The 20404-nt window shown below is 40.0% G+C and overlaps 1 long non-coding RNA gene across 2 annotated transcripts in view; it reads right to left on the minus strand.

Moving 5' to 3' along the window:
• The window catches only part of LOC307187869, a 314634-nt gene that overhangs the window by 209571 nt on the left and 84659 nt on the right, over positions 1 to 20404 (minus strand). For both annotated transcript variants that reach the window (XR_013828708.1, XR_013828709.1), the window contains exon 2: positions 11447 to 11602. This is a non-coding gene — a long non-coding RNA (uncharacterized lncRNA). The remainder of the gene's footprint in view (positions 1 to 11446; positions 11603 to 20404) is intronic.

Genomic DNA, 20404 nt, shown 5'->3' on the forward strand with positions numbered 1-20404 from the left:
AAAATTTTAGGTAAATAAACCCCCCAAAATTGATATTATGAGCAAACACATAAAACCTGCTAAGCAAGTTTTATGCAGGGTACCTAAGAATAAATTTGTCTTTTCGTCTCCACATTCCTCTGATGTCCAACTGCCTCTCATAGACAGATATCCAATCTTTCTCCCCCTTTTAAAATTTAATCATATACTGTTACTCCCCACTTATACCAGCTTAAATTGAATTTGAACAGGGATGTGAATGATTGAAAATTACGACTCGTAATGAGCCCCTCCTGCACCCCTCTTTGTGCAACCTCACTTAGTGTAATAAACGCACCCTACCACCCCTGAAAGGAAATGCATTAGCCCCAAGACAACATCGAACCACCACGGACACAGCTGAAAAATCAATAATCACTTTGCACTGGTATTTGACTAGAAGCAAGGCAACTGCTTTTCAAAATCTGATTTTTTTGGAAAATATAATGGTAAAACAAAGCATATTGTACAGCCATTTAAAGTATGTCTGACACCTCCCAAAGCAACTTTTCCTATAAGAGAGTAGTCATGCAATAAATATGGCCCCATATAAATACAGTATAGCATAACGCATTCGAGTAACTTACAGTCATTCAGAGCAGCAGATAATTTTCTCAAGGCTCTGTGAGAAAACTGACAAGCTAAATAACTCAGTCATCAAGGCTGTACTGAAGATCCTGGGCAAATATTACCCATTAATAGGAAACAGGATTGGGAATTAGGTTTGTCTAAGGAAACTTGGTTCTTTGCAAATTCTATTAGGCAGAACTTGCAAAGAAGGGAGGATATATAAAACAATCCAGTTGGACAGGAAGACTTGAATAAAACAACTTGGTGGAAAAATAAATGTGCCCAGGATATTGGCATTCCTTTTAGATTTGGGGAACAAAATTTGGGTACTGTCCAAATTACTGCAGGAAATTCAGCTTACATGAAAACTATAAACTGTCTGTCTTTGGTCCCATTTGTTTTCATCGGACCAGTGCTTTGTGCCTCAGTCTTATTCTGTTGGCCAACCATGCCCCTGCTCACACTCAGCTTCCCCGGGAAGGCGTTAAGTCCTGTCCATGCCCCTACATATTTGCCAGCCCTCCTCTTCGCTCTCAGACCTCATCTTCCAGTCCCCTCTCCCTCGTCCACCCCCACATTAACCCTCTCGGCCTTCCTGGCCACCTTGCTGCTCTTCGACCCAACCAGGCCCCCACCCGCCTCTGGGCCCCCGTGCTTGCTATTCCCTCTGACGAGAACAGTAACAGTGTTCTTATTTCCGTGCAGCTTGCTCCTCAACCCCTGCTCAGATAGCTTCCTCCCTGTAGACCCACCCTAATACCCCTATTTAGTACCGCAGCATCAAACACACACACATACACACACACTCATTTGGATATAAGCCTCGTTAAGGCAAGTGTTTCTGGTGGTTTTGTTCACTACTGCCTTCCCAGCACCTAGAAAATTACTCGGAACATAGTAGGCTCTCATTAAATGTTTATTGAACGAATGAATGAATAGAGGACTGGATGCTACTGTGAGGTTAATCGATTTACTTTAAATACCAACTGATAACATATGAAACAGTTTGCTTTCACATGGTTTTAGATAACAGTGCCAAGATAAAATGTAGATCAAACCTCTCGAACCATAATGGCAATTGTCAATGTTTCACTGATCAAAGGTTTTTTTGTTTTTGTTTGCAGGATCTCAGTTCCCTGACCAGGGATTGAACCCGGGCCACGGTAGTGAAAGCGCCAAGTCCTAACCACTGGACTGCCAGGGAATTTCCTGATCAAAGTTTTTTTAAAAATTGATGTCCACTTTATCCATTTGTCAAAATTATTGAGTGGTGGGCTGGAAGGGGGAAGAAGTATAGATGAAATAAGAGTGGCAGATGGTGACAGTGGTTGAAACTGCATGGTAGGTACACGGAAGCCCATTATACTATTTATGTTGTATAGGTTTGAAATGTTCCATATATTAAGATCTTTTAAGAACGTATATTGAAGATTAAGAGGTACAAACTAATACATGTAAAATAAATAAGCTACAAGGATTTATTGTACAGAACAAGGAATATAGCCAATATTTTATAATAACTATAAATGGAATATAACCTTTAAAAATTGTGAATCACTATGTTGTACACCTGAAATGTATATAACACTGTAAATCAGCTATACCACATTTAAAAAAAAATACCTATATTGAAGTTTCTTTCCAAATTGAACTGGGAAATAGGGAAAAAGAAGCTTATCAATTTTCATGGTAGCCTGTGGGCTATTTCTCTACGTTCACATTTTTAAAACTCTGAGCTTTCCCCAGGAAGTTTGCTTGGAAACACAGTCACTAGAAGTCAGAATTCCCCCAAGTAAACTTTGTTGGCTTTCCTATCTTGATTAAGGTCGTGGAGCTACCCAGGTATGAGGCCAAACTGTGCAGAACGCCATGTTTGGAAGGGAGAATGTGATCACAGCCTTTGGAGTCAGTAAATAGATGCTCATCCCAGTAGGGGTGAAAGCAGGTAAAGGCGCATTGTACACACCTGCACCAACCTCCCATGCTGCCTAGAAGGGGACAATAGGCCTGATTACAAACCCAGCTGTGGCAAGCCAGTCCTCCCTCCTCCTGACTCATCTCTCTAAAATACAGCCAATCTATGACTCCAGGAATAGCTAAAATCCTTTACAAATAATGATAGATTCTGGGGTTAAAAAAACTTTTTTGAATGCTAAAATAGTCCTGAAACAAATAAAAGTCAGTTCTGCATTTTTATATCTCTTTTTAGATGTCTACAATCCTCAAAATTCAAAAGACACATGATTTTATACAAAAATTATGTGTGTCTTACAGCATGGTGATCATTCAGCCTTGTTGATGTGCTTTTTTAATTTATTCAGCATATGGAATATTTTTTCAAGGGCTGGAGCAAGTTCTAGCCTCATGGTTAGAGAAAGACCTATATCTTCCAGAACAGCCTGGAAGAATATACTACTACCCTCATCTCCCTGAATATGACCAATTGCATTTGGAAGAGATATTAGAGTTTAATGATTCTACTCTGACCTCTAATCCATTTGCCTGCCACAGTTCACCAATTCATTGAAGCCCCAGCTTGAGTAAAAACAGAATACCATCCTTAGGTTCATTTAAGCCCCTGATTGCTGGGCCAGTTATTACCTAGCAGATAACTGACATGAAATTTTCAAAAGAAACTAAAGTAGAGGTTTTAAAGACTGGTGACTAGCAACAGTGTAATGAGTTTGGTTATGTCTGTTGTCCACCTTACATATTTGTTACAAACAGTTGCAGAAAAATAATTTTAAAATTCAAGAAGACATTATTTCAATAAAAAAGTTTTTGTCACCAGCTAATACCCATTAGGATGACTACTATACAAAAAAACAGAAAATAACAAGTTTTGGTGACAATACGGAGAAACTGGAACACATCTGCATTGTTGGTGAGAGTGTAAAGTGAAGAGGTACAAACCTGGGCAGATCCTGGAAAACAGTATGGTGGTTCTTCAAAAAATTAAGAACAGAATTACCAAACAATTGCTGGATCATGTATTACATGCCGAAAAGAACTGAAAGCACAGTCTCAAAGACATATTTATACACTCATGTTCATAGCAGCATTATTCACAATAGCCAAAAGGTAGAAGCAACCCAAGTGTTCACCAACAGATGAATGGATAAATAAAATGTAGTATATACATGCAATGGAATATTATTTGAACTTAAAAAGGAAGGAAATTCCAACACATGGTACAACACAAATGAATCTTGAGGACAGTATATTAAGTGAATTAAGCCAGTCACAATAACAATAATAATAATTTATGATTCTACTTATATGGGCTACATAGAGTAGTAAAATTTATAGAGAGAGAAAGTAGAATGCAACTGCCAGAGGCTGGGGGAGTGGGCAGTTGTTGTGTAGTGGGTGCAGAGTTTCTGTTTTAAAAGATGGAAAGAGTTCTGGAGACTTGTTGCACAACAATGTGAATACACTTAACTACTGAACCGTATGCTTTAAAATGGCTGAGATGGTCAATTTTATGTTGTATGCATTCTACCACAATTTTTTAAGTCTAGAAAAAAAAGGCTTTTGTCTATCTGGTGGAACAAAGCCTTTCTCCGCCTGTTCTCTGGGGTCTTGAAATCGTTACTGACACTGGATGTACAGGCAGCCGTGCTCTGACACTTACAGCATTCAGATGAATTGCTCCAAGGATCTAGTGTAAATCAACTGGAAGCACCAGAGCATGGCTGCAGATGGCAGAGGAGACATTGTGGCTGACAGAGCTTGATGAGAAGAGACTTTGAGGGACAGGGAGGTTGAGTCTGGCCATGTCCAATGCCATAAAAGGCACCACACTGAAAAAGTCCAAATCAGAGCTTTCAACTATCTTGGCAACTAATGCATACTATAGCAAGGTCCATCTATCGAATGCACCACCCAGGGCAGGAAAATATGAGTGCATGGACACAATTTTAGGCTAAACAAATGCAACAATAATTGTAATTGGATCACCCCTTCCTGCCGTTCACCCATCCCTCACGCTCCTTACCCACAGATTTACTGAACAGCAACTGAAAACCAACTACTGGATACAACTGTGTAGTTCTAGAGCCAGAAGAGCTTCTAGATATAATCTGTCTCAAGGCCACCCTGATCATTTGGTATTAGCTGTCTTGAATGTGATGCTGAGAAAGATTCTAAGGCTACATCTGGGCTCAGTGGGAAACCATGACTTGATGACTTGCTTATGTCTGGCCCAGATCATTCAGAGAGATTGAAACAGAATTGGGAATAAAACTACCTGTCCAGAGTCTGTTCTGTTGAAGAGCAACTTCTCATGGATGAAGAAGCAAGTTGGTAAGCCATAAAATGGAATTTGCTTTACATATCGCTTCCAAGTTCCAGTCCACAGAATAGGAAATGACTTGGGGGTGGGAGGAGAGAAGGGGGTAGTTTGGGAATACCTGCTTCAAGATAACTAGAATTTTCATAAGTGAGGTGGGCCTCTGGATATGAATGACTCACCAGAAAGGAGACAGTAGAGAATCACAGAGGCATAAGGCCACCACCAGGAAATAAAAAAGAAGGCTAGTAAGAGAAAAAACATTCATAACAAGATAAGCTTTGTAAGAAGCCAAAGAGACCTTAGAAAATTCCAATCCAACATATTTCTTTTGTTTTCTCACGATTCTATTTTTACAGAAATTGTCTACCTTGTCACCCCTGTTCTTGAGCACATTAATCATATCATTTTAGAGTTTACATCTAATAGCTCTACTATCAGGACAATCCATGGATCTATCTGGTTTTCCCTTGGTTTTTAGTCATGTGGTCCTATCTCCTGGCATCCTAGTTAACTCTTAATTGTCATGTATTGTATATGAAAAGTTAAAAAGGACATGCTAGCTCCCTCCAGAGAGCGTTTAATTTTTTTCCCAAAAGCTATTAGACCAAAGGCAGATCCAGTTAGGAGCTGAGATGCTTTGAGACTAGTTTTTAGCCTTTGAGAGGGCTGGTCTACTTCTGGTTTATCCTGGAGTCCAGTCTTTCAACAGTCTCAACTCAGACATTTACCATGGACACTCCTCCTTGGAGTTCTGAACGCCATTTTTTTTTTTTGTTTGATTGGCTGGTTGGTTTTCGGCGGGGGGGGGGGGGGGGGGGGGCGGTGTTTGGGGGAGGGTTTGGGGGTTTTTTGGTCTCCCAAACTCTAAGAGAAATCAAAAACCCTAGGCCTCCACTTTTTACCCAGCCTCTCATCCCTGCTTACAAATCAGCAAAAACCTAGAGTGGGGAAGTAACAGAGAATTTCAGGGTTACTTCCATGTGTTTCCCTTTTCTCTGTCTTGTCTCTTCAAGTCCTGGCTGCCTTGGTTGTTTTCTGATGATTTCAACAGCTATTTGTGTATATATGTGTACATGTGTGTGTGTGCGCGTGTGTGTGTGTGTGTGTGTGTGTGTGTATCGGTGAGAGGATTGATCTGATACGAGTTTTCTATTACAGCCAGAAGCAGAAGGATGTTTTATTTTCAATAAATTAATTATTCCACTATTGGATGGTACAAAAAAAGCATAATAAAACTGAAAAAGACAAAAGGAAACGGCTCACCCATAATCCTATCATCTTAATATAATCAATTTAGTATTTTGGTATTTTCTTAAATTATTTTCTCCTATGCCTTTTTACGTCATTCTAATAATAGTGTAAATACAACTTTACATCCTAGTAAGAACTCTAAGGAAACGTGTACAAAATTTTAAAGTGTAAATCCCTTTAGAACTCTTTAGTAGGTGATGTGAGGATTCAAATAGATGTAATCTGTGGCACCAAAGAGCTTATGATTTGTTTAAGAAGACCAAAAAAATGCATAACTCTTAAAGGTTTTTCAACTCAGTGATGAGGGCTATCCTCTAACTTCTTGACTTAGCAACAAATAATAAAATTATTTTCATAAACAAATGGCCCAAGGGAAGTTTAAACCTAAAAACTGAATAACTGGACAAAATTAACATCACAGGACAAATTAAAAAAAAAAGAAAAGAATCTTTCAGGACTTCTGCTTAAGCTTCCTTTCTTTAAAAAGAAATCTATAAAAATTACTTTCCTCCATCTTTCATTTATTATATCCTCCCAGTAGTAAATACCCTATATGTGCTTGTGAGCCAGCCAGCCAGCTCTTGGCTGACTGATATATCTAGTTAATTTAAGATCAAGCCGCCAAGGTACTAAGCTGACCACAACGCCTGCTTCTGATGAGCTGTTATCCTGTGAAGCCAATGTGCTAAGGATAGAATTTCACATAGATTTTCCACATCTACGTTGCAGAAGAAATTATTTGTGGTGTGATAGATTTTTTTGCCAGACCAACTGAGTCAGCACTTTGTAGTGTCAATCCCTCTTCCCTCTTAGGTTTTAGATACATGCTTGTCCTGGAATTGATGCAGGCCAGCATGATACCTTACAAGTCATTCTTCAGACCAAAGAGGACCAGGAAGGGCTCATGACATTTCTCATTCTTTTGCAGCCAGACCTGATGGGCAGCTGTCTTTAGAGGGGTCTCCCCCTTCAGGTACTGCTTAGCCAACAAATCTGTGAAACACATCATGGGTATTAAACCTGACTAGTATGTATGAATCTTAGGATTTCTCAAAAGCAGAGTATAAAATTATGAAAAAAATATTATTCATTCTCCTGAATAAAGTGACTTGGCTTTTTCTATTTGCATACCCAAGTTGAAATTTCTTTGTAAATTAAGCATGGTGTGATATCAAGTTTATGTTTCAAAGAAAATACTATTAATAATACTTTGAGTTTTATAATATCCATTATATCCAACATAAACAAATGAACAAGCCCATAAAGACAAATAAATAATTTAACATGAAGCTGGGAGATGTTTCAGGTAAGTCACAGAGGACTATGTTGGCAGGGAAGTAACATTTTTTACTCTTTTTTGGTACAACTCATAGATTTCTTTAAAATGCATGTAAAGCAGCCCTTTGACACTCACAAGTACATGTACCCAGATATTCATAAATTCCCAAATCAGAACTGTTTCTGATACCTACTGGTTCTCTTCCAAATCATGTTGCATCAAGAGCCACACGTTTCTTAGGCAGATCTTCACATCACTCAAGTTTTACCCTCTCACTCAGTGACCATTTTCACACACACACACACACACACAACTATTGTGTATGAAAATTAGCAGAGAAAAACAAAGCTTTAAAACTATATTAAAATACAGGAGCCAGGGAGCTGTCCAGGCTCACAGGAAAGCAAATATTGAGCTGTCACCTACTATCCTTTACCCAACCTCAATTCACACCTTTTCAAAACTGCAATATAAAGTACATATCATGGACCTTGAGATCCAAGAGAAATCACTGAAAACTGCAAATATCAAATCCTTGAAGGACAAAGATCAATTGGTATTGACTATCTGATAATGATGCAAAGCTCCCAGTGTGGTATATAAATATTCTTGGAAGGTTTAAAAAGATATCAAAGGACTCTGATAGTGTAAAATGGAAAAATTTAACATTCAGAAAACAACATCATGGAACTACCAATAGGTTCACTTTAAAAAATGGCTGGTACAAGTGTAGAGGATCAACTAAACAAGCCTTATAGGGTCTAAATCAAATAGACTCTTCCTTGTGCTGGCTGCATCTTCAAGGGATGGCTGGAGGTAGGTGGTCTCTTTCACATTACTATACTTGTAACACATAAGAGCAAGTGTCCCTTTTATTCTACCCACATCTATAGCAGACTTATTTCCTTAAGTAAATATTTTTCTAAATATGACATCTTAAGTGCTTTCAAGATCATTTTATTACTACAACACCCAAGAAAATATATTCCATTTTTTCAAAGGTCATAAAAGAAACCCAAATAGAAAGGCACAGAAATGTGACAACAATTATCATTTATTACACCAATAAGTAAGCTTTGGTTTCCACAGCCACAATCAGAGTTTCAGCCAGGAAAAAGCCTGAGCAATGACCAAGGAAAATGCTTTAATTTTTTAAATAACTTTTCCTATTCCTTTAAGATTTCTAAAGGATCACTTGCGTAATCCAGGTAAACCACAGAAGGAAACGGATGGCAAATGACAGTGATAGGATTACAGCACAGTAATACTAGCACCAAGAATATAATGAAATGAAATTCTAGTCCTATAGATTGCAACAATATAGGACCTGCTAACGGGTAGTATTAGACAGGCTTTCCTCACTGGCTCAAAGACTCAGCCAAATGTCTGAATCTGACAAACTTGTTTTCCACCTAGAACGCATTAAATCTTTAAAAATCCAAACACACAAAGAAAAAATAAGTCTTCTAGTGTAGACTGAAAATAAAAATCTGTATGTTTGAAATGCAACAGAAGGGAAGCTTTCCTTTGCCAGTGTTTACAGACTAGAATATTTTGAAGAAGTATCTAAGGGTGCCCAAGCTTTAAAATGGATCAGAATATGCACGGAGATCACTGTCTTTTTCCATGTGGTGAGAATTGAGTAAATAAAGGAGAAGAGAGGGATTTGAACGTGCACTTAAAGAGGAGGATTTTTTTTCGACGTGGGGACTTTTGTGTGAGTTATTTAGTTGTTACAAAGCAAGGAGTCTAATATTGAATTTCCTGATGTTTATGTCACAGTACATACCATCCAAGGACTAGTCTTGGGGCCAGTCAGTTCAGCTACCTGAGCCTTAGCTTTGCATCTGTTTAAGGAGAGAGAGATCATTCCTGTCTTCAATCCCAGCTCTAAAAGGCCTTCAGTCTGTAAACAGGAAAGACCCTTTCATATGTACGTACAAGTCTAGTTTTTACCATTGTTTCTCCTTCTGAGTCAAAACCATCGCTTGTATGCATGTCCTCAGCCTCCTAACAAAAGTAACAGGCAATTCATTTCTGATTCTCAGGAGTGAAATATACTAGGTGGGAAATTATATACTAGGATTACACAGGCAATTAACCAGCTCTGTCAATTGAAGTGTGACAGCTGTTAATCAAATCTTTTAATTCTTCTCTATTTTTTAATCTGTTATTATTACTCTTATAACAATTTTCTGATCTCTTTACTTTCTCGCAATCTTTTTCTCCTTCAGAAAATCCTAACTGAACTATTCCTGACCTTCTTTTATGTTGGATAATTTTCCCCCTGGAAACACTGGCTTCATTTCATTTCAGCCCTCTAGAGCTGGCCCTCATTCTAGCTCCCTCTGCTGATTGCAACCAATTTGTTTTCAAAGGTCTAGGCAGCCATCAAAGGAAAGCACTAATTCACACTCCTGCTCTGTAACCTCCAATGATGATAGAAAAGAATATGTTTCTTGGTCAAACATGGAGGCATTTTTCAGGCTATATGGTCCAGCCCTTTATAAATAAGAAAACTGAGATTTTTAAAGACTCCACTAAAGTAACTGTACTATAGGATTTTAACATTGCTTCCATAACTAACCATTGTCACATGACATATGGAGGGACCTGCTGACTTCTTCCTCTGATTTTAAGTCCGAAGCTCCAAACAAATCACGTTATTATTATCATCATTACCATAAGAGGAGTTGGTTCAACAGCAGCTCTATTAGTCGGGGTTTCTAGTGGAAACAACAGAATCCCCTCTGGCTAATTTAAGCAGAAAGGAGATTTATTAAAGGATATTAGGTAACTTACAAAATCATAGAGAGACTAGAGGCTCAGGTTCCAGGAACCTGAGGACCTGACTTTACTGTCCCTGCCACCACCTCCAGTACAAATACTACTTCTTACCACCTATGCCATACCTGAAAGTCAGCTGCCTCAACAGCCAGGCAAACCAGAGAATGGAAGTCAGCACTGCCCTGTTTCCTCCTGCTCTTGCAAATCAACGCCTCACACAGACACAAGCCCAGCACCCCACATTTATTTCAAGTGCAAAGGGCACTGAGACTCATAATGTGGGAATTTCCCCAAATACACAAAGGCTATTCAAAAGTAAATGAGTAGCCAAGGATCTAACAAATGTGAACTTCAGTTGCTAAATGAAAAGCAGAATTCCAGCCTCCTCCGGCTCCATCCCCCTCGTCTTGCCCATTTTATTACAGCAAAATTACATTCACAAATGACTCATTCCTGCAGTGAACAGAGAGAAATAAACATTCTCTTGATCCACACACATCCAGAGCAATACTTGGATGAAGTCCTCAGCTAGACTCATTCCCCCAAAAATGAATGCTTATACATTGCTTATGTTCAATGCAACAAATAAATATCAAGCACGTGCTGTATCTAGAGCTTGTTCTGGGTGCTGAGGGATGATAAATAGATGAGTAAAATATGGTCCAGCCCTCAAGGAATTTATAGCTTAGGAACAGGAGAAATATTTGGGGACTAAATGTAATACACCTTGACAAATACCATGCAATAAAAAAAGTACATGAAATGTGTCAAGGAAACAAGTAACTAACGCTACCTTGAACTGGAAAGCTGGGGAAGTGGGGTAGCAACCTTTGCACCCAAGTGCAAAAGAGTTTTACAGATGAGGAGAAAGAATGTTTCAAGCAGAGGACTTAGTGACAGCTAAAGCTTCTAAGCACTTAGCAATACCAGGCATGTTTCCAAGCATTTTACATGTAGTAACTCATTTAACCCACTCAACAAACCTATGATGTAGCTACTATTAATATTCCTGTTTCACACAAGAATTGAATGTGGGTGTCCTGATTCCAGCATCTGAGCTGTCACCATGATCCCAGCATCCATGCTGCCCTCCTGCAGTAGCAAAGGTACAGATACTGAGGTGTGAAAGAGTACAGTGCATTCCATGCAGAACTGAAACTTTAAGTGTTGTCACTGTATATAATGGTTTGGTACTAAAGAAAAGGCTGAAAGATAAAGTCATCCTTAACTGCCTTAAATTTAAATACCTTTCTTGGGCTTCCCTGGTGGCGCAGTGGTTGAGAGTCTGCCTGCCGATGTAGGGGACACGGGTTTGTGCCCCGGTCCGGGAAGATCCCACATGCCGTGGAGCGGCTGGGCCCGTGAGCCGTGGCCGCTGAGCCTGCGCGTCCGGAGCCTGTGCTCTGCAACGGGAGAAGCCACAACAGTGAGAGAGGCCCGCATACTGCAAAAAATTAAAACTAAATAAATAAACAAATAAATAAATACCTTTCTTAAGCAGCAAGAGTTAAGATCAGAGTGGCTAATCTTTGCCAGGACAACAGTGGTGAGGGGGAAGGGTAACCTTTTTTTAAAAATTATTTTTCAAAATTGGTAGTAGAAAAAGTGAAAGCTGTGCTAAAGAAAGTGAGTCTTGCTCTGTGCTGCTATGTTTCCCAGCTTAACTTTGGTGCCTGGTTGTGCCCGGTGACAAGAGGCTGCCCTCCCGCTCTGACAGTGTTTATGCCCAAGGTGGCTAGGGTAGGCACCTCTTTTCTCCTTCACCCCTCATACCACATCCCTAGGACCACAATCACTTCAGAGGGAAGCACAGTAAACATTCTATTGAAGCCAAGTTCAGAAACCTTGTGACTTGAGGCACAGAAAGTTAAACCAAGCTACTTTTTTGAAATCCTCCCTAACAGAATAATTCCCCACTAGAAAAGAAGGATCAGCTGGTTTACTTATGCGACTCATCCATCCCTGACGTCTGTGATCCTGTGATATGATTCCAATCTGCCTTCATGGAGGTCTGTCTGCTGAGTTAATTTTATGTACCCCTTTGTGCTGGCCTCTTATGTTTATTTCATTACAATATTTACAAAAGGACTCGAGAAATAAGTCACTATGCAAATGGAAGTATGAATATATGATTCAGAGGAATATTAAAATTCATTAACCTTATTTACATTTAAGCTATTATCATGTATATTTGAGCACACTGCACCTGCCAGAATGGATGTGAAGCCACATCAGCAGTCCACTGAATAATCTATTCACTGTCTTTATTTCCCCGTCAAGTAAAGTAAAAACTTCCTCATCTTGGACACATTCAAAATCACTACCAAGCTGATTTATTCATTAGCAGTTCTTATTTCTAGAGAAGTCTAATACAAATTTCAAGTTGTCCTTTGGCATTTGGAGGCTCTATTCCCTTAAAGAATTTTTCTGATCTTTGTTAATTTTGAAGTACTGTGTTTCTCTTATCATCCACTTGGAAATGAAGTAGACCAAGCTCATCATTTTAAAGACTGACAAAGAAAAGCTATATCTGCATGACACCATCCCTCACCCCCCAAAACTCAGTTCTATAAGAAAAGGAAAAATATAAAAGAAGAACAGTCAAATTGGTGGCTTGGTATTAGTTAGGCAAAGCAACCAACTGGTTGGAATTTTCACTTTTTCAGTCATTTATTTGGCACTATCTTGATCCAGTTAGTGTATGGGATCGAGTGACAAGTCAAAACGGTGAGCAGAGCCACTCTGATGATGTTTTACACCCTCTACGACAGTGAGAACTGAATCTGCCTCAGACAGTCCACTTGGCTTTGGATTATGCAGCAGAGGAAACAACAGGAAAAAAATGTGTGATTTACAACTGCTGTTTGACAGCATAAATCCAACTAAAGGGCAGTTTTTTGGTTCTACCAATGCCTTCATGAGTTTGTGAATGCAAGCTGGCAAGTGGGAGCTGATGAGAGATCCACACAACAGAAGGATGATATTCTGAAGACCCAAAGGAGCTAATGAGAAGGGAAGAAGCTGAGCGCTGTAGGATGCGAGGGTCAGAACAGCCCAAAGGCCAGCACAGCTGAAAAGAGAGAACAGGAATTTCCAATAGGCCATTGTTAACTTGTTTCTTGTGGGGTATGTAATATAAATACCTCCTCGCCACTCTTCAACTTATCTTCAGTAAAGTCTGCATGTTCATAAGTGCTTTGTGTGTGAGTGGATTCTTAGAAGGAGTGTTTAGATTTCTAAGTCAATGTGGTGCAGCAAAGAATCAGCATAAGAACTTGGAGCCTAGAAGCAGAGGGCTCAGTGCAAACAACAGGTCGTAAGAACATGTGGCATCTAAGAGCTGCAACATAATCAATAATCAATCATAATCACATACTCAAGCCACGGAAATGGCGGGTTTGAGCACTGGCTCTCAAACTTTAACTTGCATCAGAATCACCTGGAGGACTTGTTAAAACAAATCTCTATGCCCACCCCTGAGGTTTTCATTCAGTAGGTCTGGGCTGGCCCCAAAATTTATATTTCTACCAAGTTCCCAGGTGATGCTGATGCTCCTAGAATGGGGACCACACTTTGAGAACAATTCTCTCTAGCTCTAGAGATGGCAGGAGGCCTGAAAGCCCTACTAACTATAAAGCAGTGATTCTTAGCTCTGGATTCATGTTAGTATCACATGGGGAGATATTTTAAACTATTAATGCCTAGGCCCACCCTACTAGTTAAATCAGAATTCTTAGAGGTGGGAAACTAGGCCTTGATATTTTTTAAAAGCTCTCCAGGCAGTTGCCTGTAATGCCAGGATTAGGAGGCACCACCACAAGGTAACAATCAAAGGCAGAGTCCTAGACAGCAGAAGTTGTGCTTTCTGGCATATGGAACTCTGATGTGGAGAATGGACAATAGGACACAGTGGCTTAAGTGGACAACCCCAAGTGCAAAGAGAGGCAGCATTTAAAGAACCACACTACATGGGCTTCCCTGGTGGCGCAGTGGTTGAGAGTCCACCTGCCGATGCACGGGACACGGGTTCACGCCCCGGTCTGGGAAAATCCCACATGCCGTGGAGCGGCTGGGCCCGTGAGCCATGGCCGCTGAGCCTGCGCATCTGGAGCCTGTGCTCCGCCAACGGGAGAGGCCACAGCAGTGAGAGGCCCGCATACCACAAAAAAAATAATAAAAAATTTAAAAAAAAAAAAGAACCACACTACAGCTTCTCACTCAAGGGCACAAGGGTAGCAGGCAGTCAAAGGTGGTATAGTCTCTTCTAAAGAAAAGCCTGGAGATTAACATGGGTCAAAATAAGAATAGAAGGCTTCCCTGGTGGCGCAGTGGTTGAGAGTCCACCTGCCGATGCAGGGGACACGGGTTCATGCCCCGGTCCGGGAAGATCCCACATGCCGCGGAGCGGCTGGGCCCGTGAGCCATGGCTGCTGAGCCTGCGCGTCCGGAGCCTGTGCTCCACAATGGAAGAGGCCACAGCAGTGAGAGGCCCGCGTACCACAAAAAAAAATAATAAGAATAAGAACAGAAAGCTTAGGAAAAGCTTTGGAAATAGCATCTATACCATCTACATATACCTATAGTATCAACTACAGATGGAGTAGTTTACAAGTCTTTGCATTAGAACCACACGAAAAAGCAGCTTATCAATCTAATCTCTTTAGCTAACTCTATACATAGTAGTAACAACCATCATCCTAACACCATGCGTACAAATTGAAAAGTGGGAGCTGAAGAGATATAAACACAATGGGGAGAAGACAACTGAAGATTCAAAGGGGCTGATAATTATGTGTGTGGTGGGGAAGGAATGGGGTGGGGGGGTGTTGCACACACATGTGTGTATTTGTGCGTGTGTGACTGTGGGTGTGTAAGTGTCCCAGAAGACTTGGAGCTAAGGCCTAAGGACATTTAACTTGAGAAATTAGATAGCACCTCCCCCTTCCATCTGGTCACAACCTTTGATGTGCATGGAGCCCATGAACCTCCTGTAAAGAGCATACGGTATATGCACACTTGGAGGTCCAAACCCATAGACTTGTGTACCCACTTTGGTAAGAGAACTCAAGTTGGCTAAATTATGTGGATCTCTATGGAGCAGAGCCCTTGAGGAAAAAAATAATGGAGGCGGGATGAGAGGAGACACCTGGCCAGCACAGACAGACTTCACAGAAGAACACAAGCATCTGGGAAAAGTAGTGGTTCCAGGTATCATAGGAGGCTTTATTTGAATCACTTTATAGGCACTTTTGTAAAGCAAATAATCATTGCATCAAGATTTTCACACATTATTTTTAGCATAGGAACACTGTCATCAAGCAAAAGCATATCGGAAACAAAGTTATAAAGCAGAAAAAGACAGAACTGCTCCACAGGGAAGAGTGGCAAGCCCCGTCCCCAAACTGGGGCTCACCTTACTCCCTACTCCAGTCCCTGAGAAGCCCTGCACATCACAGTTTGAAAACCGCTGGATAACACATTTGGTATTGTGAATCTGAATTTTTCACTCAGAAAACTGATTTTTATACAAGATAAAAAGGGAACTGTGGTATTTTCATTGAACCCTGGCAAATAAGAGGTTAGACTATTCTTTGGTTTCTAAGTCATGAGAGGTGCCAGAGGAAGAACTACCAGCAGAGTTCAGCCCAGCTCAGAGAGCAGTTCTGCAGATGATGTCTAGTAGAGCTGCCTTGGTCAGCAAGCCAGTCAATGTGTCTTTGATGCACAAGTCTACAGAGGTCAGGTAAATTACCACCTTAGCCTTTTCCTCTCTGTGTATTTATTTTCTTAAGGTCAAAAGAAGGTAAATTCAGAAGTACCTTTATGCCTGAACGTCAAAGTCAACCTGCCTGGAACCAGGTCCTGTGGCATAAACTCTTTTATAGCTGGGTAGTTTTATTATTTGATTTAAAACCTTGTATCACCAACTGACAGAAGGTGTCTATAAAATAGGAGGCGTAGCAATGAAGGAAGACACCTGGGAATAGGAATATATGCAGATGGTGCATCTGACCCAGCAGACGGGTCATATCTCAACTGGAGATGCCCATCTGGGTTTATCTTGATACCCTGAACATCCCTGCTTCCCTTCTCTAGTGTTTATTAAATTAAATCTTTAGTCTATCTCTACCCGTGTTCCCCACTTAATGTTTTCATCTTCTCTCTACTCCAAACACCACTTTCCATTATCCACACTACCGGCACAGTTTCAAAATGTTGTGTCCTAACTAGGCGAGTCCAATAGTGAAAACATTTCCAGATCCTGGGCAAGTTGGAGCAAACCCCCTCACTCACTTTTCTTGGCCATGCTTTCCCTGCTATGTTACACTACTCAGGGTTGTGCTTCCTCAGTAGTAATAGTTAAAATATTTAATGAAGGGAATAGTAAGGGCACCCATGGCCCTACTGAATGCCAGTACATCATTTATGACACACACTACTGCAGTCTTTGACATAAACACTTTGAATCCTCAATAAAATAACAGTATTCCACATTCCAGGAAATAGGGTAAAATGAAAGTTTACTAATGTATTTGTAGATATACCACAGTTAAAGAGATCCTTAAATACACTGTTATAGAAGATTACATTATAATAAGGATTCAATATATATTAATTAGTATTCACTACTCTCTATTTTTAGCTGAGTCATATTATTCCCATACACATCACAACACCTACGAATACCCATAAATACACACCCAGAAAATTCCTATTACAAAATCAGAAATAAATTTTATTCCTAAAAGTCAAATATCTTAATCAAAAGGTTCACCAACTTCCATGGACCATCTGTCTCACTAAGGCACTTACTCTTTTCTAACAGAAGCTGTACTACCACCAAATTCCTCTTTTGCATGTACCTGCTTTCATCTTCTGGAACAAAGAATTATAATTTCGTCATGAAGAAGGGAAGTTTTAAGACATTCCCTTCCAAAATAAATCAAATCAGACTTATTTTAAAGGATATTTCATTTTTAGGACTTTTTTATGAAGGAAGAAATAGGTCGTTAATTTTGATAGGTTTTAGTATAAGTAAGTATATAAACAAAGCTCCCCCAAATACTTTTTCCCTTTTGAGTGTATGTTGAATTTAATTGTAGAGTTAAACTTGTGTAAAGTGTTTAAACCAGCAAATCATCTTAGCTAGCCCAAAGGACCTATTTTCTATGCTTTTCCTCTTGTTTACTTAGAGCCACTAGTCAATTAGCTAATTGTTCACATTCTGGATTATTAGTGGATTATTATTTTCAGCTTTGAGAAATCCTTCTAGATTAAAAAAAACATAAACTTTACTATGACTTTGAGTGCTCCTGTCATAGTAAAGATGCATAAAAAGAGGTCAGTTGCTTCAGAGTGAGTCTCCTCTTAGTAAAGATTAACTCAGGTTTAGAAACACGATATTAGAGGTTTCTCTTAGGGCTCCTGGGAGAAAAGGACTACATCTTACATGACACTGATTTAGAAAGCAGAATGCCAACTTCTTAATTTACCGTCACAGGATATTCCCTCAGGAGATGGTCACCAGGCGAACAAGTCACAAATCAGAAAGATGTTCATGACCCTAGAAATGGGTGCGGGGGGAAGGAGCAGTCCTAGTTAGCCTAATATGTGGAAGTTAAGCTAAAGTATGAAAATTAATCTAAGGCAGGGATTCTCAACCTTTAGCTTGCATCAGAATCACCTAGAGGACTTATTAAAACACAGATTGCTGGACACCGTCCCCCAGCACTTCCAAATCAGTGGGTCTGTAATAGGACCCAGGAATTTGCATTTTTACAACTTCCCAGGTGATACTGCTCCCAGGCCCACAGTCAAGGAACTAGATGAATCAGCTTTGTCTACTGATGGATATATCTGTCTGTATAACCAGTACTGGTATCTAGTACTAAAGTCCATCCTCTCCTGAGCAATGGTTAATTCACAAATTTTTTACTCTATAGATAAGGAATTCTTTATCAGTCAACTATGGGACAGCTATAGCCCATGTTATAATTCTCAAAAACTTAGTGTGTGCTACTTGTGCTTTACATTAAAACCTTCCTGATGAAATCATTTGAAAACATGCTATTCTCTCATTTAAAAAGCATGTTTACAACAGACCTGTTAAATGTACTGCTTGGGCCAGTTAATTCCATGCATTGAGCAATGATTATTGTTAGCTTCTACTTCAATCTGCAACATTTTACTAATTTCAAGGTCTGAAGATGCCACCCGGATCAGCAAGGATTACATTCCTCTAAAAGTAACAAGAAACGTGATTTACAGAAGCCTTGACCTCAGGTTTATTTTTTCACATAATAAGAAATTTGAATTGAAGCAGTCCAGGGCTGCTGCAGCTTTTCGAGTATGCTGCCAATGACCCAGACTTGTGGTTCCTACTCTGCCATCTCTTGCATGTTGGATTTTGTCCACCTGCTTCTTGCTTCACTGTAAAAAGATGGATGCTGCACCCTCAGCCTCATGTCATTATTCCAGGTAGAAAGAATAACAAAGTAAGGAAGAAAGGAGAGTACCTGTATCAGAAACTGAAAAGCTTGCCATGAAACCCAATTTAAATTTCATTTGCTGGCACTATGAAAAATGACCAACTCTAGTTGTTCAGAAAGGTGATAATTGTAGCTGGATACATAACTGTCCCTTTTCCCATAAAATTGGCATTCCATTAGGAAAGACGAAAGGAAGAGCTCATTTACCAATGTATGCTCCACTGCTGTATTTGAATATAGCATCCCCATCACAGACCTCAGCTCTCAGGATGTCAGAACAGTCCCGCTAATCTTCAACCTAAGCACAGAATCACCAGACCAGGTCATAAAGAAAGCAAGCAAGCACCATTTTTTTCTTTTGTAAGAACTGTAAATACCACCAAATCATTAGCATGAAATATCAGTGTCACCACTGATGCCCAAAGTGCTAGAGATTTGTGAACATATATATGAATAAAAGCATTTTCCCATCAAATATTTCTATAGCAGCCCAGGGGCTCACCCTCCACAGTAGGCAAGACTCCAGGGAGGGAGTTTCAGTATTCCCATGACACACTGTGTGCCAAGGCATTGCACTAGATAATAAAGGGTTGCAAAACTGAATAAGACATCATCCCTGACCTCAAGGAACTTAGAGACTAATCTGAGAATGACCAGGGTAGGAAAGAAGGGGAAGGACATGCTGGATCTTATTCCTTTTACATTCATTTCTTCTCCCACTACATAGGGCAGCTAATCTCTGTATAAAGGATCCAAAAGGTGATGCTGCATCTGGGTCATGATGGAACAGCACTCCTGGCTCATGGCAGCAGAGATTCACTGTCCAATTGTTGTGTCTCCTTTATTCCCAAGAAAAACTATCCTCCAAACGCAATCTGGCACAGTGGTTCAAGGTACAAGCCCTGGGGTAAATGCACAGCTCATACGCTTAATGCGTGAACCTTGAGCAAGTGCTTAACCTCTCTGCACCTTAGTCTCGTCATCTGAATATGAGAGGGATGATAATGGAATCAATCTCACAGAATCTGTCATAGGTTTCAAATGTATGGACACAGAACTGTGCTCAAACTCTCAATGTTATGTGGCATCCTGGATCGGAAGGGAGTCTGGGGGAGAATGGATACATGTATATGTATGGCTGAGTCGCTTTGCTGTGCACCTGAAACTATCACAACATTGTTAATTGGCTATATTCCAATATAAAATAAAAAGTTAACAAAAAGAAAATCTCTCATATTGGTTGACTGATGTTAACATTTTCCAAGGCCCAGATTAAAAAAAACAAAAAAATCCTGATTTATGTCTAGCTAAACTCACTTAAAACAAACAAACAAACAAAAAGAGCTGTGCTCAACAGAGAAGCACTAGAGGAGCATTAACTGGTACTTGTAAACAGCATCATGTGGGAGAAGCCGGGACTTTCATCACACACAGCACTCTATACTCATACTCTGCATCAAGCAGTGCCTGGACCTTTTTCATAAAAGCCCCCCAGATTTTTGCTCAAGAATTTTCCCTGTTGAAGGATCTGTACCCCATCCTAAGGCCTGTGTCTAAAATCAGTCCCGATGGCATCAAAGCTGTTGTTTTCCAGAAAAGAAAGCCAGAGGATGAGTTTTCTTGTTCTTACAATAAAAGAGTTGGCATGACCCAGGGAAAACAGTTCCTCTCTTTAGGGGAGAGTCTCAGATACAAAGCAATTGAAGTAGAAACTTG

Source organism: Stenella coeruleoalba (assembly GCF_951394435.1).
Source record: "Stenella coeruleoalba genome assembly, chromosome: 6".
Classification (NCBI taxonomy): Eukaryota; Metazoa; Chordata; class Mammalia; order Artiodactyla; family Delphinidae; genus Stenella; species Stenella coeruleoalba.